Source organism: Dicentrarchus labrax, unplaced genomic scaffold, assembly GCF_905237075.1.
Source record: "Dicentrarchus labrax unplaced genomic scaffold, dlabrax2021, whole genome shotgun sequence".
Taxonomy (NCBI): Eukaryota; Metazoa; Chordata; class Actinopteri; family Moronidae; genus Dicentrarchus; species Dicentrarchus labrax.
In genome coordinates this window covers 23,118,259-23,145,915 of record NW_026136719.1, presented here as the reverse complement: position 1 = coordinate 23,145,915, position 27,657 = coordinate 23,118,259, and the positions used below count along the sequence as shown (strand labels likewise).

At 41.2% G+C, this 27,657-nt stretch overlaps 1 protein-coding gene across 2 annotated transcripts in view; it reads right to left on the bottom strand.

The window, feature by feature from the left end:
* tln2a (talin 2a) overlaps positions 1-27,657 on the bottom strand; it is a 93,649-nt gene that overhangs the window by 52,276 nt on the left and 13,716 nt on the right. For both annotated transcript variants that reach the window (XM_051379408.1, XM_051379409.1), the window contains exon 2: positions 13,611-13,658. The gene's annotated coding sequence lies outside the window, so the exon portion shown is untranslated. The remainder of the gene's footprint in view (positions 1-13,610; positions 13,659-27,657) is intronic.

Here is a 27,657-nt window from a genome sequence, read left to right as displayed (position 1 = left end):
AGTAACAAACCCACCTTAGGAATCATGTATGGACCTAATGCAATTTAACAGATAACTCTCACCATTTAAAACTTCAGGATTTTTTCAGACAATATCAATAAGGATACTGTTAACAGAGGTGAACCAATGTCATCTCTACCATCAGTATCAGCACAACAAACAGGTCCTTTGTCTAGCATGCTAACATTTGCTAATTAGCACTGAACACAAGTACAGCTTTGATCTGATGATGGCACTAGAAGAAAAGTTAAAGAATCACTGAAGTTATCGAAAGTCACCCAGAATGAATGTCTCGTCTGGACCATAATTCATGACAATCTAACTGATAGTTGTCGACATATTTCCCTCAAAGTGACAATGGTGAACTTCATGGTGGTGCAAGAGGAAAGGTCAGGAGACACTAAAGTAATTAAGGGTCACCATTTGGGAATCATGAATGTCAATTTCATTGCAATCAATTCAGTTTTTGTGGAGATATTAAGTCTGGGCCTAAGTAGTGCCATTTTTATCCATGCCACTAGCAATTATGTTTGAAGGGCATATTGTTAGTCATACTCAAATCATCATGGGAAATGTTGAATGGAAAAATGCCTTTAATCCAATAACTTAATATACAAAAACGGGCTCCATTATCAAATCCTGGACTTGGCATTTTATGGGCTTAACAGCCTGTTTGGGTCAATTAAGACTAATATGTTGATAAAATTACACAACAAGAAATTTTAGAAGTACAATTGTACACTGCAAGGAACAAATAAAGCCAGCAGGAACACTCCATGAGAGGCTGATGAAAAACTTGCAACTTGAGTTCCACTTGATGAGATGAAGAGCTGTATTTTCAGTGACGACAGCAGCCTAGTCTCACCTCCAGCAACCTGCTACCTCCCTCTTGTCTTGAGCTCTCTCCATGCTGCTAATTCCACCTGGATGCAGGCCCATCTGTTTGCCTGCATGCCTTATTGACCAGCCCGCTGAATCTGACTGCACTCTTCCACCTGCTGCACCAGGCTGCCATCAGTCAGTCTACTTTACTTGCCTTTCTTTCAGCTCTGTGCCTCACTATCAATGCCAGCTCCTGCTAAACAAGAGAGGAGCAGTGATACCCACCACAACATCAAGAACTGTTACCAGTCATAAAAAATGCAATTTTTACAACCAAAATTAAACTAAAGTAAGCCCTTTAAGCAGAGATAAAGGAGCCACTGGCCTTGCACAGTGTGTGGACAAATAACAAACACAGACAGAGAGTACACAAATCTATGATCATTAATACGCTGTACACTCCCACACTGTAATACATAAGCACAAAGCAGCCCTCCCCCTCCTGACTTTAAACTCAACTGCACCAGTAACACCTACACTCCTTAGATCTACTGCAGGCTCACATAACAAAGAATATTCAACAGCACCACTCTACTGTAAGCAACATTTTTTGTGTTTTACACTAACAACAGCAGAAGCTCATTCAAGGCCAGACAATTCATAGTGGACTGGGCTTTTGTTAAATAATTAATGGGGAATATCAGGAATATATTGTTGTAAATAGTGAAGAGCACTCATACAATGTGTTTAAATTCATTATGATTGGAGCAACTACTCCATCTCCATGACAGCTGAGCAAAAATTATGCTGATGAGGTGCAGCTTAAAGCTTGTAAAAATCCAAGTAAGTGGACCATTAATTGAGATTTTCTTAGCCAGTTAGCAGCATTGCTCTACGACTGGCAATGTCTGTCTCTTGGTCCAGACTGAAATATCTCAACAAATGTAATAACCTTGATCCCCTGACTTTTCCTCTAGCACCATCATCTGCTCACAATGTCTATTTCTCCAATACTTTGGTTTATGACCAAATCCCTGCAAAACTAATGCCATTCCCACCAGCTGTACTTTGTGGGTAGTGTTATTTAACAAAGGTTAGCACGCCAACACTCTAAACTAAGATGGTGATCATGATTAATATTATACCTGCTAAAACATCATAGTATCGTCAATGTGCCCATGGTGACATTTTCTAAAAAACTGACTTCCACATTTTTCTGAAAAGGCCAAAAAAGTTGACGAAGAACGCAAGAGCACAGTTCAGCTGCAGTTCAGCACATCTTAAGCCAGTACTAAGATTCACTTGAGCAAAGAGAAAGCATAGCCGGTGATCATAGAAAGAGTCAGCTGCATTCAAGCATCTGAGCCCTCAAGGGTGCTTTTTAGCTTGTATCATATTAACCCTGCACAAAAAGCAGATACTGATGGGGTACATCTACTTCCTGCCAAAGACAGTGTGGTGGTGAGGCCATTTGGAAAGTGGATACTGTACTCCTGTGAGTGGTACAGAGTGGCCTGGAGCAAAAGTGAGAGCACCCTGGTTGTGTCATTTTGGAGGAGGTCAGACAAACAGACAAATCCATTGGAATGAATAGATTTTTCAGAGTAATGTCGCCATTTTAAATGCTGTGCGATAGTGTGAATGGGCTTTAACTGAGCAGGATATCTGGGCTCTCTGTAGGTGCAGTGCACAGCATGTCAAGGATCTAATGATCTATTAAAACTGGAGGCTATAGTCCCATTCTACTGGAGCTGGGAAATCCAAGAGAACAAATGTTGACAGATGTCAAACACGTGAGCTGCAGCGGTCTAGTCTATATTAAGCATTGTAGTGTTTGAGTCAGTAACTCAGAAACATGGGCTAAATACGGACATCACACACCAGAGGAGGATGGAGGCAGCACACAGAGAACACCAAAAAGTTAAAGGAAAGCAGTTTACATTTTGCCACTGTGCATGCACAGAACTCGATTTCATTTGGAAAAAACTGCCCGCCTTAGAGTCAGACAAAGGTTCATGGGATAAAAGGAAAATGAGACAGAGAACTGGAACATGTAGCCATTGTTCAATAGATCAATGAGGCAGCGCAGTGCCTGCTGGGAATGCCCAGGCCCTATTACAGTAACATGGCCTCTAATCCAATAATAGACCAGCCTACAAGTAAAACAGACCAATCCTAGAGGAGTTCTGGACCAGGGAACGTATTAAATATTTGGCCAGAGCATGTCGGTAGCCTAGTTTTGACATCAGGGCCAAACTGGGCTAACACAGGCATGGTAATTAGTCCATCTGTTTCCTGTGTAGCATTTCTGTGTTAAGTCCATCTGAAATCAAACTGCTTTGTTTGTCTGCTACAACATACATTTCATTATCCTTATCACAGCATTTTCAGATCAACACACCGCTTTCTAATTTGCAGTTAAAAAGCATATAGTTTCTGACCTAAAGCAATGCCACTTGATCCTGCAATGGAAAACAGCACATGTACAGCACAATACGACCTTATCATATGACAGCGGCTTTCATTCTGACACCACACATGGCCTCGGGAGATGCAGTGAGGATGAAGGTTGCTGGAAACTCAATCATGTTGTTTTCAAAATGAATCTGACTGTGGAGAAACCACTTATCAAATGTTATAATACATTATAAAACAGACACTAAGATGACGTGTGCTTAAAAAAAAAAAAAAAAAGGTAAATATAGGCAAAAACAAAATATTTTGGTTGAAGCCTACTGTGACATAAGCTTTATGAATATTATTCCTGACTAACAAGTGCATGGAGGGGGCTAAATTTACTCCTTGAGGATTTTGTAGATTATGATCCATCTATTTTACATACACTGCTACTGAATAATAACTAGGCTGTGTAATGCACCACTTTGTCAGGATTCATCGTTACCGTCTTGAGGGGGTCTAGTTGAGCTATTCTGAGGGAAATCTGTGTGATAGGACCCTGCCGCAACAAATTCAATTAATTTACACAGAATAATCACAAATCAGTGGTTTTGCACAAGTAAGCTAAACAAAAATCCGTATCATGGTTTTATGTTGAGACTTGAATTCATACTATGCACCCCTATACAACTTTGTGTACTGTTTTGACCGGTGTGGTTTACCTATATCGAGCATTCGATACCATTTAATGTGGACATGGTGGGTGGAATTATACCATATCATTATTTTTATCAGCTTTAGCTGGCCAGCATGAGCTAATGTTTAAACTGCAAGTTTTAAAAATAGAACCCTGTAAAATGTCTTTAATATGCACTTTATAGCTTCATAGATGATATAATGATATACACTACCAGTCAAAGGTTTGGACACACCTTCTCATTTAATGGTTTTTCTTTATTTTCATGACTATTTACATTGTAGATTCTCACCGAAGGCATCAAAACTATGAATGAACACATATGGAATTGTGTAGTAAACAAAAAAGTGTGAAATAACTCGTTGACAGCACTGCAAACCGTTGGCCTTCTCTCAATGAGCTTCATGATGTAGTCACTTGAAATGGTTTTCACTTCACAGGTGTGCCTTGTCAGGGTTCATTTGTGGAATTTCTTGCCTTCTTAATGGGGTTGGGACCATCAGTTGTGTTGTGCAGAAGTCAGGTTGGTACACAGCTGACAGCCCTATTTGACAAATGTTAGAATTCATATTATGGCAAGAACCAATCAGCTAAGTAAAGAGAAACGACAGTCCATCATTACTTTAAGAACTGAAGGTCAGTCAGTCCGGAAAATTGAAAAAACTTTGAATGTGTCCCCAAGTGCAGTCGCAAAAACCATGAAGCGCTACGACGAAACTGGCTCACATGAGGACCGCCCCAGGAAAGGAAGACCAAGAGTCACCTCTGCTGCAGAGGATAAGTTCATCCGAGTCACCAGCCTCGGAAATCACAAATTAATAGCACCTCAGATTAGAGCCCAAATGAATGCCAAAGAGAGTTCTAGTAGCAGACACATCTCTACATCAACTGTTAAGAGACTGCTCGAATCAGGCCTTTATGGTCAAATAGCTGCTAAAAAAACACTACTAAAGAAAAAGAAACAAGCAGAAGAGACTTGTTAGGGCCAAGAAACACAAGGAATGGACATGAGACCAGTGGAAATCTGTGCTTTGGTCTGATGAGTCCAAATTGGAGATCTTTGGTTCCACCCATGCGTTAAAGGTGAACGGATGGTCTCTACATGCATGGTTCCCACCGTAAAGCATGGAGGAGGAGGTGCGATGGTGTGGGGGTGCTTTGCTGGTGACACTTTTGGAGATTTATTCAAAATTGAAGGCACACTGAACCAGCATGGCTACCACAGCACCCTGCAGCATCATGCCATCCAATCCGGTTTGCATTTAGTTGGACCATCATTTATTTTTCAACAGGACAATGACCCCCCCCACACACCTCCAGGCTGTATAAGGGCTATTTGACCAAGAAGGAGAGTGATGGAGTGCTGCGCCAGATGATCTGGCCGCCACAGTCACCTGACCTAAACCCAATCGAGATGGTTTGGGATGAGATGGACCGCAGAGTGAAGGCAAAAGGGCCAACAAGTGCTCAGCATCTCTGGGAACTCCTTCAAGACTGTTGGAAAACCATTTCAGGTGACTACCTCATGAAGCTCATCGAGAGAATGCCAAGAGTGTGCAAAGCAGTAATCAAAGCAAAGGGTGGCTATTTTGAAGAATCTAAAATATAAAACATGTTTTGAGTTATTTCACACTTTTTTGTTTACTACATAATGTCATATGTGTTCATTCATAGTTTTGATGCCTTCAGTGAGAATCTACAATGTAAATGGTCATGAAAATAAAGAAAAATCATTAAATGAGAAGGTGTGTCCAAACTTTTGACTGGTAGTATATAAAAAGATATATATATATAGATAAAGATATAATAGTACGGCGAAGGCGAAAGTCGACAACCTCACTATTATTATAGGATCATAAATAAAGATGTGATGTCTAAATGCTTTGGGTGCTTAGAAAACATAAAAATACTTGGACAAGCAACACAGCAGCTAGATTTATGCATAATGTTTATACAATACAAACAATATGTTTCACTTTTACAAGAGAAGCTTAAAAAAAAACAACAACAACACACCACTTCCAAGCACTTTAAATGCCGAGTATCATTCTTATTAGTGTCTCATGCACAGCTGACAGCTTGCTGATCGGTTTTACTGCTACTCATCTCTACTGACCTATCAAGTGTTCAAATATATTTAAATCAGAGTCTTCTCAACTGCACAGACACCCTCCTATCTACACAAAGGTTATTCCAGGATGAATCCTTTTAAAATTGTTTCCACAGTCGTCATTTCTGTGAAAACACACGGTAAAACAAGCCATTTGAGACTCTCTCTGCCTACTCATCAGGCAGAAATGGAACTGATCTAAAGCACATAGTCTTAGTCACACACGATTGAGCCGGCACAGATCAGGGTGAGGTCATCATCATCATCATCATCACCATCATCATCATCATCATCATCATCATCCAGCAGGCTGAATGGGGCAGTGGTGGCCAGGAGGTTAAAAAATAAAAAATAAGAAATAGAGTACATTTGTGATTATAGAGTCAGTGGGAAATGCAGGGTGAGGAACTCAGTAAATATCTCTCTGCCTTTTATGTGCATCAGAGAGGAGCAGTGACACCCTACTCCTGCTCAGTACTCACGGTGTGGCTCGAGGCTCACACAGGATACAGAGTTCAGGCATTTTTTCTTTAAAAAGTTTCTCAGAGTAAATGAAGTCAGGCTGATTGAATGTTACAAGTCTTTCAGAGAAAACATTCTGACCACTAAAAGGGTCATTCCACAGTTTTAGCCTTTTTTCAACCTGAAAATGTTGATAAATACTTGTTGGGAGCAAGTGTGGCAATGGGGTTCGTGTGAGGAGTAGAATAACAAAGTCAAGTGCCTGGTGACGAACTCTTCTGATTTCTGCTGCAACATGCATGTACACAAAAGACACAGACACATTCACACACACCCCTCTTCTTGAAAAGGAAGCTACATGTGAGAAATAAAGCCTGTTAGCATAATTATCCACCTGGTTGGTGGTGTGGTCAGGTGACAGACTGCAAACCTCCGGAGTGACAAAAACTGTGTGTGTGTTTTTGCCTGTGCACGTTTGTATGCATGTGCGTGTGCGTGTGCGTGTGTGCGTATGAGTTAGAGAAAGAGAGAAAGAGCGAGCTTGGCAAATGGTTCAGGCGGGCAGGTGATGCATCTCTGTCGGCAGCAGCACCGACGCAGGTGTCGAGTTTCATGCAGAGGAGAGGAGAGGAGAGGCAAACAGTCGCACAACTCTCCCACAAATCCAACATAGAGCTTGTAAAGCCATATTCAGCATAATAGAGTATCACACAAAACATGGTAATTTATTGTTATTGCCTTGTTGTTTTTTATGTGGCCATGAAAGGGGACACAAGTTGTTAGAAAAAGATTTCTTTTAAGCTAAGCATATCCTCCCTCCTGCCTCCTTATTTTCTGAGTGTTTCCAAGTTGAACGTAAACCATGAGAGGGATGGACCTGGGATCAATTCAGCCTCTCAACCAGAAGAGAGAATCAATTTGAAATAGGAAACCAAACCACAGTCACCCCTCCATCCTTTGGCTTATACCAAATATTAACTTGGATGGGTGCTCGAAAACAAGAAGGGGGCTGTGCTGTGTGAGACGACGCATTAATGAGCCACCACTTATGACTTCATCTTGCACCCACTCGCACATTTTAGTTTTCCTTTGTAAAAAAGGACATAGCTTTTGATTTCCATTTAGAATATGGGTTCAGCCTGATGTATAATATTACTCTGACTACTCTATCTCCATTTGAGGATGTGTTCGAATACAGGTTGCCATGGTTACAGAGGCTGGTTGAGGGCTGACTAATATCTGATCTGTTTTATAAGGCGTGGAAATGACAAAACACAGCTGATATTTGTTGCTTGGTATATTTGTGGATTAAAGCTACTGTTAGCTGATAAATTCAAATTCAACGTCTCTAGTAAACATTTTTTTTAAATGTTTACTAGAGACGTTTGCTCTTGTAAAGGTTACAAAAGAAGCTAATAATGTATTCAGACCATAATGGGACACTAAAAGTTCCACTAAATCACAGTATAATAAAATGAGTCAACCAGCCTTAATGCCACATTTGACAGAGACAACGGGGGACGTATTATCAGAGCATGGAATTGTTTCTCAGGTCTGCAATCCTCTATGAATTAATTAATTAATTGATCACATTCTTAATTGGCATTAGAGAGGGACCTACATGCTTCCATAGCTCGATCTAACTGACTGGCATTAATCAACTTGCTTTGACAAACAGTTAACTCTGAGAGCAGTATGGCAGAAAATGGAAATCCTGAGGGTGATATAATTTTTTTACAGGGATTTTACCCAACAACCGTGGTTAACAATATCGCCATAATCCATTTTCCTTGTTCCAAACTGGTTGCTTCTGCCCATGATAAAAGGATCAAAACATCACACACCCCCACCAAGGAAAGAAACCACAATCACATCAAAATAAGTAACACCAAATATATACACAGGTATCTACTGAGTGACACATACTTTCCAAGTGCAAACCTGCAATCAGCTTCAAGAGATTAATCATCAACACAACCCTTTCCTGTCAACAACAGCATGCCTACATCAAACGCACCCCAGCGAGTATAAAGACCACCATGACCAAACAGCTGGTAAAGGGCCAATTTGGGTCATCTTTCATAAAACCGTGAAACAAACTACCGTCACTTCTGCCTGAGGTGTTATTTTTATAGCTCTCAATACAAGAATCTGCAGCGCTGCATCATGCAACAGCAGCGCTATGCAACGGTGTCATGTGTTCTACCCAAGTGCTGATGATGTGGAATGTGTAAACTACTAAACTAATAACTTGAGCTGTAATGAGTCAGTTTCACCTCAATACTTTGGAACTGCAAGAGGCAGACATCAGTGACACAGAAATGCAAGAGTCACCAAACCAGACAGACACACTGCCAGTTAGATCTTAAACATAATGTGACTCACTACACTTTTATGTCAGCGCTTCCCGGCAGCATGAGTTCAGAAGGGACAGGCAATGATGTTAGTTGATGTTGAGCATCCTGGAATTCTTCCCACAAATTATCCCCATTTGGTGTCCCCTTTGAAAAAGTTATGATTGGTACATTTGTTTACAATATCTATGATTTCCTTTTCTTCGAAAGCTTTAAGGAAAACTGAGCTTGAATTACTTTGTTCATAGTAATCATCAGACACATGCCACACGTCTACATTGTGGTACTTTTACTTATTTAAAAGATACTTCTTCCAACACTGGTTTACGCCCCTGGTTTAGTGCTAATGGAAAAGCCAACAGTCTCTAGCAAGACAAGCATTTCAGTATTTTTGTATCTCATGTGGCAGATCACAAAAAGGCTCAGTCAGAAATGTTTGTACGGTTATCTCCACTCAGGACTTGTGGGATTTTTGGTCATCTGTACCCATGTCATATAAACACACTAAGCCCCGAAGTTGCATGGTCAATTCATAAAGAGATGGGGAATCAATAACACTTGCCATGTACTAAAATGTCCACATAATCTCTATTCTTTGGTGTGCTTTTAGCAGTTATTGAGGGGATTGTCTTTCTTATGGGGATTTTTGATGTAGTTAAAGGCCAGGAATAATTCTGGCTGTCAGACCGAGATTTAGTCTGAGCCGTTTCCTCAATAATAATTCCTGTGCCTTTTGCAGTATCCTCTCCAATTTGAATACAAGTGAATCATATTTGTCAAAAATATCTATTTAGCTAAGAATCAGATGGATAATTTTAGTAGTGAGAACAATGCCATCAGTGAGTCAGTGCTGCTATATTTAAGTATTCACATTGCTGCAGGTGTAATGACAATAAAACATGAGAATATGACTGCAGGTCAAAAAGAAAACAGGAAATGACTGTGGTTCGATCAATATCAAGCCAATATTGGCGATATTAGGAATCCAGATACTCATAATGCCCCACGTCCTATTTCAGAGGCTTCTAGTCCAAGAGCAACACGGGTTAACAACAAATAAGTACATGCAACCTTTTTGACTTGTTGGGGTGAAAGTGGTCACATTTATTGAACAGTAAAATATCAAGGCCAGACTGACACTCAGTCCCGAGATAGCACAAATACAAACACAGGCATCGTTTGAGGACAGAAAACTATTTCCAAAGGGGAGACCCGTGATTGCCGCCCGTTTGAATGCCGAGGAGGCCAGTGAGCTTCTGGACGCTGAGGCCTGTTCTATTTCACAGTTGGGATTGCACCACCCTCCGGCTGGCGAGGCCACTGTGCCTGGAAAAAAAAAACAGGTGATTCACTGCGACAGTGCCAGCCAGCTGCTGTGGCGATGGCCTCGGTCACCCCCACCAGTAGGCGCGATTAGTGATTACCAGTAAAATGTCTGTCAGTGGAAAGAATGCAGTGATAGCGAGGAAGACTAGATGTGGTCTAGAGCACAGTCATTTTCCAGGCTAGAGGCACTGAGACGAGTTCTCATAAAATGAATGCACAGCAAGTTGACAATCTGAATGATTAGTCACATTGCAGCCCTGAGGCTCACTACTCCAGGCAGATCCAATAGGACCTGAGCTAAATAACTGGTTTGCCAGGTGAAACAGAAGTAAACAACATTATGATTGATTGATTGCCCTGCTTACACCCAAAGGCTAACACTCACATCCTATAAGCTTGATTGCTATAAATGTTTGTTCTCATCAACAAGAAAGTCAGCTCGGATTCATGGTGGTTGCAATGCATTACACAATGGTGTTGCACTATGTTCTTCCTCTAAAACTGTTAAATGCTTATTGCTGTGTCCAGGAATCATGGGTTGGCCACTTAGTATAATACTCCTTCCCTAAAGCTCTGAGGTAAAAAATAAATAAGGAAATTATAACGTTGTCAAGCAAGCATGTCTGCTCCGCTGAGTGTGATCACATCTTTTTTTACCAAGTGCAGCACAGCAGAGCTTGTTCAGGGAACACTTGACAAGCTTACCACATCCCCCCCAAGTCCATAAACAGTCAGCACAGGGAGCAGAGTAAAAAACCCAGTCGTCATCGGTTCTAATAAATGAAACTTTACTAACTAACTTGACTAATTGCTAAATGATGCGGCTGTGTTGACTCAATAGTTCCACAGCATCTGGTTATAATCAGATACTGCCTTTAAAGTCACCATAGTGAATAAAGCCGGTATCCACTGGTACAGATACAGTACATTCTACAACAAAATGTTATAATATACCAGGCATTCAAATACCTATTACTTATGAATATTGGGTTCAAGCCACAGTTCAACACACTAAAGAGCTAAAGATATTTACAGTCAGGTCTTAAACACAGACTGTCTTGTATAATAATGCAAAATATTCATATAATGAAAATGTGCAATGATCTGTTACACGGATTACAATTATCTTGCAGCCCTAACAGTGTGAATCTGGGTGCAGTCCCAGTCTGCAGAGAATTACTGCAGAGTCCACCCTGACCGGGGCCCACTGGCTCAGGTTCAGAGGTATACACTCTGTGAGGAACGTCTAAACACAAGCTTGGTCCGGCTTGGAATGGACGCGTTCAGCCATCTTCAGCACAGACATTTCTCCCTTTAGAACAAACATGGCGCAGTTGTTTTAGTACCACTTAAAAAGAGGTCTGTACAATTAATTGATCAAGTTGGCAAGAAAATGGCTGACGGCACAGCACCACTAAAATCCAGTAAGAACAAACACTCAGGGCTATGCCATGTGGAAAAGTTGGGATGTTTAAAATGTAATAAACCTCCTTACATAGTAATTATTATCGCCATAACTAGAGAAACAGAGATGTGCCAGTTCCAACTAAATGCTTTATTTCTCTTGGCTGAGGAAATACACATAAAATTATGCCTGCAACAGTAACAAAAAAGAAGAACAGATTATTGTTAATAAATAACAAGATTAGGTTTGCAGCTGCCCAATCAATAGCAGAGCTCTTAGTCGTTTATAAATGTCAAAAAAACTAAATGAGGTGCTACAGCATGTGTGACTGAAATTGAATTCCCTCCAAAATGGCTAAATTATAGAAAACTCATATGCTGCTCAGTCAGACTGCTCCCTTGCTCATCTACTGACACAAAAAAACTTCAGAGTCAATATCAAACAGACAGAGCTCCTAAAGCGTACTATGGATTATTCATTGATGCACACAAACAACAGAATACAGAAAAGGTGGCAGATGTCTTGAGAGCATTTAAAAATGATTCAGGATGACAGAAAGTATGAAATATGTAAAAAGTGTACAGTACAGGACAAATGTATTTCAACAAAAAATGTTTTCCTTTCAAAACCAAGAATGACAGTTATGTAACAGATCTAGACAACAGAAACTGCCCTATACTGTAAATATGGTATCCAGAATTACTTCCAGTGTTTTGCTGTGAGCACACAGCTCTGATTTGTCAACAGAATGGACAGATGACGTATATAGTCATGAGGGATAAAGAGGCAAAGCTAAATATACAAGACAGAGTTCTGGCAGCTTAAACTGTACCCCACTGACAGCACGTCGCCCATTTAAAACGTACTGTACAATGTCTGAAATACATTGGTATGAATGGGAAAAGCTGAACACAAGTGCTGTCTGAATTACAGTTCAGTTCTTATTGTATTGTAGCGCTGGGCTCAGCCGATGAAGTTCAGATCTGGCTGTTTATTGGAGCATGGCAGGAGACAAATCAACATTATAGCTCATTAATCTCTGGAAAACTAAAATGCACAGCAACTGTAACCTCCTTTGTGGAGAGGAGCATGGTTGCAGTGAGAGACTGGGCACCAGATGCTGCCAGTTACTGTAATTGCTCTCTGAAAGCAGCTCATTGAGTCAGCTTGAAATGCACATTATTGTATACAGTCATGGAGAGCTGCAGATGTGCAGGCACACACACATTTAGTTTGTTACAATTTCTACTGACTTTCATTAATTATCTAAAAGCAATGAGCAGCTTCAATCGATACAGTGAACCTGGCAGGAGGTTTTAAACCAGGTAACTCAGTTAACAGAAACAGTGACTATTGGTTTAGTTTGAACAGCTCCCAGGACTGATAGAATGCATTATGCTTTGGAATGAGTTACACAGGTGAAGTGCATATGAGGTAGGTCCAACATCCTGCGTTCACTGTGTTTGTGCAATTGTGTAAGTGAAGAGAGTCAATCAAAGACTAAAAGTAAACCAACAAAGAAAACATATTGGGATAAAATGCTGGGAAATATAGCTACTAATGCAATTAAGAGCAGCAGAGAAAGGACAAGAGCCTTCCGGGCTTCAACACTTTCACAGTACGCTTCCATATGGTACCCTGGCAGCTGGGAACTACTCCACATCCTGACAAGTCTAGCAAGACAAACACTCTAGTGTATGAAAGAGCACCGACATTGATGCAAGGTATCCAGTTCCAGCCACTTACAGTACTTAATTATTTAATGTAACCCAGCTTCCTGAATTTAAACAGTACATGTGACACATTGTGAATTTTTATGGAGGTGGATCACAGCAACATAGCATCATTACAAGAACAGGTGTTGGCAAATGGGACAATTTATTTAGCTGTGAGTCTGTGTCAACACAAGGTTTTTACCTTTTCAACGTAACATTCAGACTGAAATGTCATCAAATTACAAATGTGTCCATCCAACAGTCCAAATAGATGATCATTCTGTCTCTATATGCATCCATGACTACATTATCAGCTTCTTACCTGAACGCTGAGTGAAATGCGGCCTTGGATGTCTGCTGATCTTCACAGCTGAAAACACAAATGGTGGACAATGCATGAGACAAATGCACATCATATGCATATATTTCTTTACATATACAAAGATAATTACAATCCTTTCCTCTGTTTTTCAGACACCAATTATTAATAATCAAGGAAACCGATATTTGCAACCGATATACATTTGCAATAACTTAATCATATATTATACTTATATACAATGTGGTGTTTCTACTTCTACTTAGGTAGAAGATCTGAGTCCTTTAAGGATATGTTTAATTAAATGTTGTGCACAAGAGAATACAGAAAAGAATACTCGTACATGTCACGGGTGATAGTGACATGTAACCAATCAGATAGTTCTGTGGGCACTAAGTGAAACTACAGACACAAAGAGGCGGTTGCATCAGAGCCAAAATACGGCATTTTTAAATGTATTTATTTCATCTGCAAATCGGATTTTAAAAAAAATATGATAGATAATTGGAAAAAAAAGGTTGAATATAAGATCTGATAATCAGTCTATCCATAATCTGAATACAAATGTAAGAAATAGATCCCACATAGTAGTGATTCTGCTCCACAGACAGCTCCTGGCACAAAATGCTCAGCAATATATTTTTAATTGGCTATTCCATATGTGGCAGCACATGAAGATAAGATACACTGGAGACAAAACAAATTACAAAATGCAAAATAATAAGAATTGTGCTGTTAAGAATAAGGAGACAATTACAGCTGGTTAAATGGATGAATGCAAATTCAGAAAGCATCAAACAGAAAGAATATGCTATTCAGTTGCTTTCCCAATGCACCAGTGCAAATAAGAATTTTCTAAGCAGACTGGAACATACAGTATTATTAAATAGTGAAATATAATAGGATATCATTGTTGGATATATAATTTAATTTATGTAACAATGTAATTCAATACAAAATGTGTGTGTACAGTGAAAAGTCAGTCAGTGACCTTGAATCAGGAGGTTGTTAAACAACTTTAACTTGCCGTTGGTGGTTTAACTTGCCCTACTTACCGGTGCCCAAGGCAAATATTTACTCAAAAGATTTTGTATAAAGAGATTTGTACAGTATTGTTATCAGAGCCACTCAGAGCATTTTTTTGTTGATCGTAATGGCTTCATTTAGCTCGATCAAACTCAAGTCTCTTTGCTTTTTGCTGACCCATTGCACTCCAGGCAGGGCAGCTTTCAAAAACACCCCACTGTGCTTTAAAACACTTCCCATGCCCCAGCCACACAATGCTGCAACAACCACAGAGCCAGCATGAACAAATAAACAGCTGTCAGAACGTTCATTAAACGATTTCTAAGGTCATCGCGGAGTGATAAGAGCAGAGCCGTTGGGGTTTAAGACTGGTCACTTTATGTCAATTCTGCTTACTTGGTGCCACACCCTGAACGTGCTGCTGCTGGATGATTGATATTATTAAAAAGAAAATAGAAACAACTGCTTGTGCTTCAGATTCCTTGATAATATCGGCCCTCCCTGACCACGACATTGAGGACAACATGCTTGAAAACCAGGAAGACACTTTACAGTTAAGTAGACTGCATGACAGCAGCTGCAGCAAGACCACTGCTCTCCTTAGGAGGTCCCTCTCTGGTCCTTACAGCTGAATCAGTTTAGCATGACAGGCCATGTTTCTTGGAACCCTAAATAACTCAGGGAAGGTTTTGGAATCTGCCAATGGAAGAGAGAAAGCACACTGCACTAAGATTGACCGGCTGATCTATCTGAATCAACATCATCATTGTTATGGAGTTTGAACTGTTTAAACTGACTTGCTGCAGCATTGTGCCTCCTGTCTACACCACCAGCTGTGGCTCGCTTTTACTGACAAGCTGGGGATCGGCTAGCTTGTTTATGTAGAGAAAGATCCACCACTCTGTTGGTCTTTTTGTAGAGCATACAGTCTTTTTAACCATTCAAAATAATACAGAGTAGGTATTTCTTTTTGACAAAACCATCTTTCTGACTGTAAAGAGAACGGTAACCAGGCACCAGCCAAGAGTTTCGTTCTGTAGTGACTTCGACTCTGAGGAGCGGCATTTATTAGCTACAGCTGGCTAAATTGGCAGGCGATAGTGTAGTCATTACAGCAGACAACATCGATGGTCACCAAATAGTCCTTTCACCTCGGACAGCTTGTTAAGACATTGTTAATGTGTGTTTAAAGCGGTTTACAACTGCAGCTCTTACGCGCTTTCAAATAATGGTCATCCAGTCGGTAACAGGATCACAAAACACACATTCTAGCAAAATATTCTAGGACACTTCTTCTACATCTAGTAAAAAAAAGTCCACTACATCTAGTAGATATATTAAAGATATAATACTAGTCTATGCCACAATATTGATGCCACATGTAGTCAAGTATAGCATGGTGTTCAGCAAGTTTGTGATATTTTTCTGCAGTAGAAGTTTCAAAATGTTCTGGACTAGAATAAACCATAGCAGGACAACTACAATATTTCACAATTGGCAGTGTGGGTTATTACACCTGTCCATGCTGCACAGTATAATGCCCACAGCCAGAGTTAATGACAGAGGCTGCAGCCGCTCCAGTGACAGGCTGGAGACTGATGGGGGACGAGGGACAGAACTCTCAAGGTGGATCATTGGAGAGAAAAGCAACAACAGACTGCAGGATCTCACCGTTGTGCAGGTCCTCTCTTCCTCAGTAGGGTTTGCAGGCACTGCAGCTTCTTACAACACATGCTCATCAAGACTGTCATGTAAGCAAGAATGCATCAGCCATGCAAACCTTTACGCAGGTAAAGTGATTTGTTTTCACACAGTGTGATAAGAAAAATAATGCTGCGGCATCTTAATCCATTAATTAATCCATCCGAGAGCAAAGAATCCCAAACAATGTAATGTCAGAGGGTCAAATCCTAACAGCTGCATTCTCATGAAAGCAAACATTGGCTGGTGCTCATAAATGTCTATCCGGCTTCTGATTACCTCCTTACTCATCAGACCCCCCCTCAGAGCGCAGCTTTAGCTCAGGCCACTAGCTGCAATAACCTGTCCCTTGAGTGTCATTGACTTGCTGACATTGGCAGGGGAGCAGGAAAAGGTTTTGGGTTTCTTGCTGGGAGGTAACTTATTCACACAGTGACTCCCCTTTCAAATTCCTCTGAGGAGGTCAAAAAAATATGCATAACAGTAAGCTCTATTAGCGTGTATCCACTAAAGTACAGCGATTAAAAAGGTTGAGGAATGTGACAGTAATTCTGTTTTTTTTTTTTTGTTGCTATTTTTCATTTAGTTCACGTGTAAATCTACTAATGGGTACAGGTGTTTACAGTTTTTCTATTGGATTATTAGGGACCGAGCCAGCGACAGCGACCGGCAAGGTCCCTATTGTATTTGCTCCGTTTCTTATTATTAGGGACCTCGCAAGCGACCGCTGGAGGTCCCTATTGTTTTTGCTCGATTTCTTCTTCTTACCTATTATTATTTTTAGCCCCCATTGACTGCATTTTTGCCCCCCTGAACATATACGAAAAGTCAATTTTATTTGGCAAAGTGGTCAGGCCTGGTGAAAATGCGGAGTTTACATGTGTCACTCTCGAGTCTGCCACTAGGTGGCGCTACTATTGAGAAAAGAATTTTCAGTTTCTTGTTACTTAATAACTTTTGTATATTTTGTTGCACATTCAAAAAACTTATATCCACGCGTTCGGTGAATGATGCTGAATCTCTCCATATAGGCCCCGCCCACTTCCGCCTATAATTTTTTTTCGTTAGAGCGCTAAATGTCCTTAAAGTACCTTTTCGTGGTCCTCCTACACACTTTGGCCGATTCACACGAAATTTTTCACCTAGCACTTGGGGACCGCCCTGGCAAAAAAAGTAATTTGAACCTTTTTGAAATTTCAAAAAATAAGCGCGCTATAAAATTAAGACTTCCTGTAAATTTTTTATCAAAAAAGGAAGAGGACCATTTCTCCACATTGGTATGTTCGATTGACATCAAACTTGGGTCCATAGTTCCTCATGTCCTCCTTAGGCACCGTGCACAATTTCAGACCATTACCACTAGGTGGCACTCTTTAAAATGAAGGACTTTATATCTCTGCAACAGCACGTGTGATTAAAATGAAACTTGGTAGGATGCTTGCCCATGGCTCCCTGAGGCTCACCTTAAAAGGAAAAAAAATCAGGCCACTGGGTGGCGCTCTGGTGGCAGGATAAATCACTGTGCGAAGACCGTAATAGTTATGAATATGAAATTCACAGGGCACGTGTAGAGTAGTGCCTGAAGCTCACATACCAAAAATCGTGTTTGTCCTGTGTGTAGCGCCCCCTACAGGATAAAAAAACAGCAGCCCCGGCGCCACGTTTCACCGATATGTACGAAACTTGGTAGGCATGTTTAACATGCTGAGACGTACAAAAAAGCCTCTTGGACCCATACCCGACACCACACAGGAAGTCGGCCATTTTGATTTAAAGTTTCGATTTCGGCGAACTTTTCGCACTGTATTTGAACGAACTCCTCCTAGGGAATTTATCGGATATGCTTCAAAATTTGTGAGTACACTCAAAAAATGGTTCTGATTAAAAGTTGTGCTATTTGGGCATGTACGTTGAAGGGAGTGTCCGTGGCGTGGCATCAAAGTCAGCCATTTAGATTTTTTTGGTCATTTTCTGTGATTTTTCGCGTTGTATTTGAACGAACTCCTCCTAGGGAATTTATCGGATATGCTTCAAAATTTGTGAGTACACTCAAAAAATGGTTCTGATTAAAAGTTGTGCTATTTGGGCATGTACGTTGAAGGGAGTGTCCGTGGCGTGGCATCAAAGTCAGCCATTTAGATTTTTTTGGTCATTTTCTGTGATTTTTCGCGTTGTATTTGAACGAACTCCTCCTAGGGAATTTATCGGATCTACTTCAGATTTAATCAGCGCAATCTAAAGACATTCATGATTAAAAGTTGTGCTAATTACGACATTCCGTCAAACGGCGTGTCCGTGGCTTGGCATCAAAGTCAGCCATTTTGCATTCCGTGCTCATTTTCTGTGATTTTTCGCCTTGTATTTGAACGAACTCCTCCTAGGGAATTTATCGGATCAACTTCCAATTTAATCAGCGCAATCTAAAGACATTCATGATTAAAAGTTGTGCTATTTACGACATTCCGTCAAACGGCGTACCCGTGGCGTTGCGTTGAATTTCGACCATTCACCATAAACAGATAGTACTCAACTTCAGTGTACAGTTCCACCCTGAACACGTCCTCATAACTTCAGCGTTCATGATCCAATCTCAATGAAACTTCACGTGTTTGATAACAGTCCCACCCTGAACACGTCTACATGACAATATTCAGACATAGTGATAGCGCCACCTACTGGCAATAAGAAGTAAGCGCTGCGTGGCGATTTTGAGCTGTGTTACGATTTTGAGCTGCGTTACGTGAAAGGACCGTGCCGGTGACGACTTGTCAAATTCAGTGGATCCGCCATGAAATGCCACTCATAACTTCAGTGTGCATTGTGCAATCTCCAGTAAACTTCATATATTCTGTAACAGTCTCGCCCGGAACATGTCCTCGTAACTTCAGCGTACGTGGTCCAATCTCAATGAAACTTAAGGTGTGTTACAACAGTCCCGCCCTGAACTTGTCTACATGACAATATTAAGACATAGTGATAGCACCACCTACCAGCAACAGGAAGTAAGCGCTGTGTGGCGATTTTGAGCTGATTTACGTAAAATTTCATGTTTTGGTCCGCACGTGTAACGACGGCACGCGACGCGGCCGCAGCACGCCCCGAGTTGCGTGGAGTGCGAGGTCCCGCTCAACGCTGCTTGCAGCTTTAATTATTTTTAGCCCCCATTGACTGCGATTTTGCCCCCCTGAACATATACGAAAAGTCAATTTTATTTGGCAAAGTATTCAGGTCTGGTGAAAATGGGGAGTTTACATGTGTCGCTTTTGGGTCTGCCACTAGGTGGCGCTACTATCATAAAAAATGCGTTTAGGCTAATAACTTCTGCATCGTTTGTCGCACATTCAAAAAACTTATATCCACGCGTTCGGTGAATGGAGCTAAATCTCCCCATATAAGCCCCGCCCACTTCCGCCTAGAATTTTTTTTTTCTAGAGCGCGAAATGTCCTTGAACTACTTTTTCGGGTTCCTCCTACACGCTTTGTCCGATTCGCACAAATTTTTTCACCTAGCACCTGGGGACCGCCCTGGCAAAAAAAAGTAATTGGAACCTTTTTGAAATTTAAAAAAATAAGCACGCTATAAAATTCCAACTTCCTGTAGATTTTTCGTCAAAAAGGAAGTGGACCATTTCCCCACATTGGTATGTCCGATTGACACAAAACTCGGGTCCATAGTTCAACATGTCTTCCTTAAGCATCGTGCACAATTTCAGGCCATTGCCACTAGGTGGCGCTCTTTAAAATGAAGAACTTTATATCTCTACAACGGTATGTGTGATTAAGATGAAACTTGGTATGATGCTTCCCCCTGGCTCCCTGAGGCTCCCTTAAAAAGGAAAAACTAAATACGCCACCAGGTGGCGCTCTTTTGGCATGAAAAATCACTGTGCGAATACCATAATAGTTATGAATATGAAATTCACAGGGCACGTGAAGAGTAGTGCCTGAAGCTCACATACCAAAAATCGTGTTCGTCATTTGTGTAGCGCCCCCTACAGGATAAAAAAACAGAAGCCCCGGCGCCACGTTTCACCGATATGTACGAAACTCGGTAGGCAGGTGTAACATGCTGGGACGTACAAAAAAGCCTCTTGGACCCATACCCCAAACCCCACAGGTAGTCGGCCATTTTGATTTTGATTTTCACTTTCGGCGAACTTTTCGCGTTGTATTTGAACGAACTCCTCCTAGGGAATTGATCAGATCTGCTTCAAAATGTGTGAGTACAGTCCAAAAATGGTGCTGATTAAAGGTTGTGCTATTTGTGCATGTACGTTGAAGGGCGTGTCCGTGGCGTGGCATCAAAGTCAGCCGTTTAGAGTTTTTTGGCCATTTTCTGTGATTTTTCGCGTTGTATTTGAACGAACTCCTCCTAGGCAATTTATCGGATCTACTTCATATTTAATCAGCACAATCTAAAGACATTCATGATTAAAAGTTGTGCTAATTACGACATTCCGTCAAACGGCGTGTCCGTGGCTTGGCATCAAAGTCAGCCATTTTGCGTTCCGTGCTCATTTTCTGTGATTTTTCGCCTTGTATTTGAACGAACTCCTCCTAGGGAATTTATCGGATCTACTTCAGATTTAATCAGCACAATCTAAAGACATTCATGATTAAAAGTTGTGCTAATTACGACATTCCGTCAAACGGCGTGTCCGTGGCTTGGCATCAAAATCAGCCATTTTGCATTCCGTGCTCATTTTCTGTGATTTTTCGCCTTGTATTTGAACGAACTCCTCCTAGGGAATTTATCGGATCTACTTCAGATTTAATCAGCGCAATCTAAAGACATTCATGATTAAAAGTTGTGCTATTTACGACATTCCGTCAAACGGCGTACCCGTGGCGTTGCGTTGAATTTCGACCAGTCACCATAAACAGATAGTACTCAACTTCAGTATACAGTCCCACCCTGAACACGTCCTCATAACTTCAGCGTACATGATCCAATCTCAATGAAACTTCACGTGTTTGATAACAGTCCCACCCTGAACACGTCTAAATGATAATATTCAGACATAGTGATAGCGCCACCTACTGGCAATAAGAAGTAAGCGCTGCATGGTGATTTTGTGCTGCGTTACGTGAAATGACCGTGCCAGTGACGACTTGTCAAATTCTGCGGATTCGCCATGAAATGCCACTCATAACTTCAGTGTGCAATGTCCAATCTCCAGTGAACTTCATATATTCTGTAACAGTCTCGCCCTGAACACGTCCTCATCACTTCAGCGTACGTGGTCCAATCTCAATGAAACTTCACGTGTGTTACAACAGTCCCGCCCTGAACTTGTCTACATGACAATATTAAGACATAGTGATAGCGCCACCTTCCGGCAACAGGTGGTAAGCGCTGCGTGGCGATTTTGAGCTGATTTACGTGACATTTTCATGTTGTGGTCCCCAAGTGTTACGACGGCACGCGGCGCGGCCGCAGCACGCCCGAGTTGGGTGGGGTGCGAGGTCCCGCACAACGCTGCTTGCAGCTTTAATTTCATTTGAATTGGCATCTTATCAGCCCTCATGGATGTAAAACGCCATTGGTTTCCAGTTGAAATTACTGGTCATTTGGCAGTATTTCAATATTTCGGTGTATTTGTGTGAGAGACCTATAAACAGTCGTTGATGTGTAGGAATTTACATTCAAGGAATCCGTAATCTCAAACTGGCAAAATAGCAAAATGTGTGATCCAGTGTTACTTGTAACATTTAAATGATATTGTCCTACGCAAAAAACGTTACTCAAACTGTATTCTCCAATGTTTATGCTCCATAATAATAAGTGGTTATTAAAGCTGCCAAGTAACAGGGCCTCATATTATATTAAACCCACATCAAAACACGGGGAAAACTTTCTCACAGATCAAACGACACAATAGGAAAGGAATCTCTGAGCTGAAAATAATGTGACAATGGAGAAATGCTGAGCCCTTGCCTCCAGGTAAATAAACGTGAGCACCCGAATTAAACAAAACATGCTTGAGGAGAGAAAAACCTTATCTCACACAACAGTAGACATTTGCATTCCTGTTATTCTCTTCTCTCAGCCTGGAGGGGATCGCTTTGAGCAAAACTCAACATGCTTAGTTTAGGAAATACCACCTGGGGGGGGGTGGGGTGAGGGGCTCAGATGCTTGTGCTTAGAAATCTAAATTAACTCTGAGTATTTTCTTGTTAAATTGGCTCTTGTCAAATCTGTCAAGAGCAAAAAAATGACAGGAAATAAGGCTGGTGAAAAACTGAATGAGTGTGGAAACTCCTCTGGTCCCCTGGGGATTCCAGAGGTGGTGCGCAGGGGCACATCGCCACCGGCAATCTTAAGAAGTACAATGTGCCACTGGAGACTTCATTGTTCAGTCTGGTTTAGTTTCATTAATCACACACACTGCAGAGGAGGACCAGAGTGGGGACAGGTCAGACAATATGGTGCCTGGGAAACACCTTGCTCCAGCCCCAAAAATGAAGAAGCTTTAATAAAGCTCCCCAGTATGACTTTTCAACATCTTGCACCATCAACACAGCTGGATTACACGCAGGTCAAAGAGACAACTCATATTATTTACAGAAGGTATGAATATGTGTAAGGGAGGGAGTGTGTGTGTGTGATAAAGCATCTTTATCATCTGGCACATTAAATACCCACCAAGCAAAAAAAACATAAATCTGAATTCTCCATATTAACCTGATTTATTGCAAATGCAGTTGTTGCCACTAAGCAGCTCCACTAAAACAAATGGGGGCTGGGTGCCGAGTTCCTTGCTGTAGGCCACCTCAAAGAACAATGGCAGCTGTTCACTGGGGGGGGGGTATGGGCATGAGTAATGCTCCCCCCCCAAAAAAAACACTTAAGCACACACAACTTCTCTCAAAGGAATAGCTGGGCACTTAGGGACATTTCTTGCCAAAAGTGAGATGAGAGGATCAATACCACCCTATTGTCAGGCCATTAAATGTGTAGCTACAGTTGTACGCCAAAGTTTGGGCACACTTGACAAATAACATACTTTGGTCATTTTTTAATTGAAAAAATTGAAACACTAGCCGTTTCCCCCTGTTTCCAATCTTTATGCTAAGCTAAACTAACCATCTCCTGGCTGTGGCTTCATATGCAATGCAGAGACAATAGTGGTATCAATCTTCTGGTCTTTTGACTTTTGGAAATCAAGCAAACAATCGTTACTCAAATTGTTAAACATTCCTTGAACTTCTTAACTCCACTGAGAAGTTGTAACTGTAATACTGATGCATTACATAAGGGAAATCCTGTGTCTCCTTAACCTAGGCAGACTTTGAAACACATTCCCCTCTCAAGTACACTGAAGCTTAATTGTTGTTAAAAATCTGCATCTGGTAGAAAATTCCCTAATTTAGTACAATCAGTCTGACAACTGGCTCAGTGCAGTCGTTCTGCTGGGACATAACTGTCTCTACAAACATGTCCTTGGGGCATTAAACTGCAGCATCAAGGACAATCCAATCATTTCATTTCCACAACATCAGCAAACCTCTCCTCCATCAACACTGCATCAACGAAACCGAACACTGAAGCCTAAAAACACCTAAAATGCAAAGACAGAGTGCCCCTTTCTGTTCCATAAACATCTCCTCTAAACCACAGAAAGGACTGAAAAATGTTCACCTCTCAGAGAAATGGGATGAAATTTGAGGAGTAAAGCCAAGAGGAAAACAAACTCAGGATGATGATGCTGCTGCTTTCTACTTGTCTAGCGATTTAAAGTCCTAAATCATGGCAGACATCAGAGCTCAGCCTCACAGCGCAGGCTGACTGAAGCCCACTAACTAATTGTCTGGTGTCTTCTGCCAGTCTCATGGATAAGCAGCAGATCCCCAATATGTAATTAGCTAAATGGATCTGTGCTTAATAAATGCAGGTGGGGGGACGTTCCTTGTGCAGTAGGGGACTCATTACCCGCTGCCCTCTCGCTGGAAGCCACCTGTCTAGAACTGCACTCATCATATAGAGCTTATTAGCCTCTAGAAAAACTAAACTTACAGAACAGTAGAGATAGATAAGGCACCCATGCAGCTTTGCTAATTAATGTGCATAATACCTGAAAAAAAAGCTAAATATAAAGAGTGAGAAAACATTCCTATTTCTGCCTGCGTGAAGCCGGTAATGAAACATTTCAGTGCAAATAGCAGCTAGAATTTCACTTACGTCACAGAGAGAAAGGGACAGGATGTTTTTAAGTTAATGACACCAGTTTTCAGTAGAACCCAGCAGTGCATCGCTCCAAATAACAATAATGCCTCCATCTTTATAAAGACAAACCATCTGCTCTCACTGTGTTTGTGTGCGTATGAGTTAGCAATATATTTTCAACAGTAACACAGACTGTGGGGAACCGAGTCCTGCAGCAGTGGTCCCATCCTCAAAAAAGAACCAGCACGTTCTAACCAAAAGAAAATCAAAGAGTAGTCATACACTGACCTGGAAAACGGGGATATTGATGATGTTTTTTCCTGGTATGAAAAACGATCAATACCTAATGGCTGCTATGGAAAAAATCTACCCCTGCAGATAGTTCTGTTTTTATCCATTGTAGTTTTAAGACATACAGCTGAGATTTCTGCTACCACCCATAAGTAATAATGAAAAAAAAAACAACAACAATCTTAACTTGGAAATTTTCAAGTGAGAAATATTTCCCCTGTAAACTGTATATGGATACAAGGCAGCCACAATCAGGCTTCATTTTCTGTCCCCAATAAAATATCACAACTACATTTGCTGTATGATAATTTGGACCTAGATGGTGTTACACAGTGATATTATGAATGGAAGCAGGAGCCGCTGTACAAAGTGACCTAAAATTTGTTTCCAATGAACAAATTGATGTTCAGAGTTCAAGTACACTATTAACAGCGTAATAAAACAAAGGAGAAAAATGTGTGGAACTGGTAACTTCACAAAAAAGACAGAACAAACGACGACAACATTAGGGCTGCGACTAACAGCTAACAATTTTCATTATTGATTCATCTGCAGATTACATTTTTTATTCTAATGGTTCTATTCATTATTTGGTCTATAACATGACAGAAAACAGTGAAAATTGCCCAAGTTGTTGCTATCAGATAGCCTGTTCTGTCCAACCAACGGTCCAAAGCACAAAGATAATCAGTTTATTTACACATAAGACAAAGTAAAAGCAGCAAAGCCTCACAGCTGGGAAGCTGAAACAAGGGAATATTTGGCATTTCTGCTTGAAAAATAAAAAAAATCTGAAAATAGTTAGCCAATTATTTTTCTGTTGATCGACTAATCCATGAACTCATAATATTAATTTCCCTATGTGCAGCCTTCACATAACACCCACACAGAGTGCAGCAAACAGTGCATGGGTCCTTCATGAATGAAGACCTAATATGACTCACAAAGAAATAACTAACTAGAGTAAATGTTCCCTGAGCCTCATCTATACCTCCTTGTCGTTGGGATTCTTGTTCATTAGTTATTTTTTCCCCTGTCTTGGGGGGAGTTGAGGACATCTGGACAACAGCTGTTGCTTTGCATCACATGCAAACACACACACACACACACACACACACACACACACACACACACACACACACACACACACACACACACACACACACACACACAGTTGTTACATAGCCTCCCCATCAGAGGTTATGGGGTCAGGAGCCTTGTGTCCAGACCCACCATTTAATCTGGTCTAGGTATAGACAATCTCTGGAAATGAAACACCACACAACCACATTTACACACAAAAATAGGCACGGATGCACACAGAGCCGCCACCCCCCCATCTTTCTTCTATACAAGGCAACTATTCCACCGTCTCTTGGGAGGGCACAGATTCTCAATGATTAGTCCTGCCCTTCCAGAGAAGGAGGGTTTGGGGGGGGGCACAGCTACTAATTCAATTACACAGACCCTCGTCCCCGTTCGGGCCGACTCCCAGTTCCTTGAATGGAATCAAACCCATCCAGCCTAGTTGGGGGGTGGGAGTAGAGAGGCAACAATGTGTTTACATTTGTGGTTTACATTTGGTTTACACTTGGGTTTTTTTTAGCTTGTGAGAGAGGGCCCATGTGTGTTCATGTAACTGTGTGTCCTAACTCTTTCTGGCTGAACACTGTAAACTAATGTGAGACAAGATGAAGTGAGAGTTTCTTGGGCTCTCTGACAAGGTGAAAACCACAATTTTTCAAGGTGTGCTGCAAGAGTCTGCAGTCAAGTGCCATTAAAGCAGAGCATCAGGAATGGAATTCAGTATGAAATATTTTTCAGGGCAACGTATTTTTTACACCACAAGGTTAGGAAAGACACTAAAATTCTGACTTATGAGGCAACAGAGACTGGGACTGCAAAGACATAGTGCAAGAGGTGACACAAAATTGGAAATAAGGGGTATTATCTGAGCTGTTCCTTGTAGCCTTAAAACAAATTCCCAAACAATTTCAAGGGATTGCTTTCTGAAGCCTATATTCTGCATTAACAGTCCAAGGAAATTGCATGTACGATGTTCCTCTGATCTCTAGAGACTAAAGATTGCAAGTCTGCCCTGCGAACCATCCTCTGAGCAGCTACCATAAAATAACAACTGAGAATGGCCTAAGCATATCCCTGGCTGACAATTAAATTGCAACAAAAAGCCTACAGGAAGTGTTACAATTATGGAGGAAAATGAAATGTACTAATCATAAAAACAATCCATCAACTGTTGAAAGAGATGACTTTTTCAGTATACATTAGCAACATTTTCAGGCATTTGGCAGTTTAACTCGCCCTTATGGCCAGCATTTCTCAACCCAAATGTTTTTCTTGTCCCGCGTTATCACCCATTTGCTTTTTGTTACTTATTAACCAGCACTCGTCCTCGGGAGAAATGCTGCCCTGGGGAATTCCGTTTAAATCTTTTTACCCTGAAAAGGCAGGTCATGTCAGAAAGGGCCTTACTCTTCCACCATCATGAGAGCTGAACAGTGAGTTGAGGTAAAAGAAGCTAAACTGTAACATTCAAATGAGAAAAAGCCACCACATAGACCCCCAGTAAAAAAAAAGAACAAACACAAGCTGTAATACAAAAAAGTATTAAGCATCCTGGTCAAGGTTTCCAAGGAAGCCTTCTGAGGTTCAGAGCTGAAAGGTTGGGACCTTGTCCAACATGGGGGTCGTGCTGGTCGAGGAGATGCCAGCTGCCAAGCAGTTGTGGCATAGCAGAGCAGCTTGAACCAAATCCCAATTCTGCACTCCATGGTAGTGGAGTATGATAGATACAGTGCTCCGGTTACAGCGTCTGGTCACTTTGCATGAACCCAAACACCACTT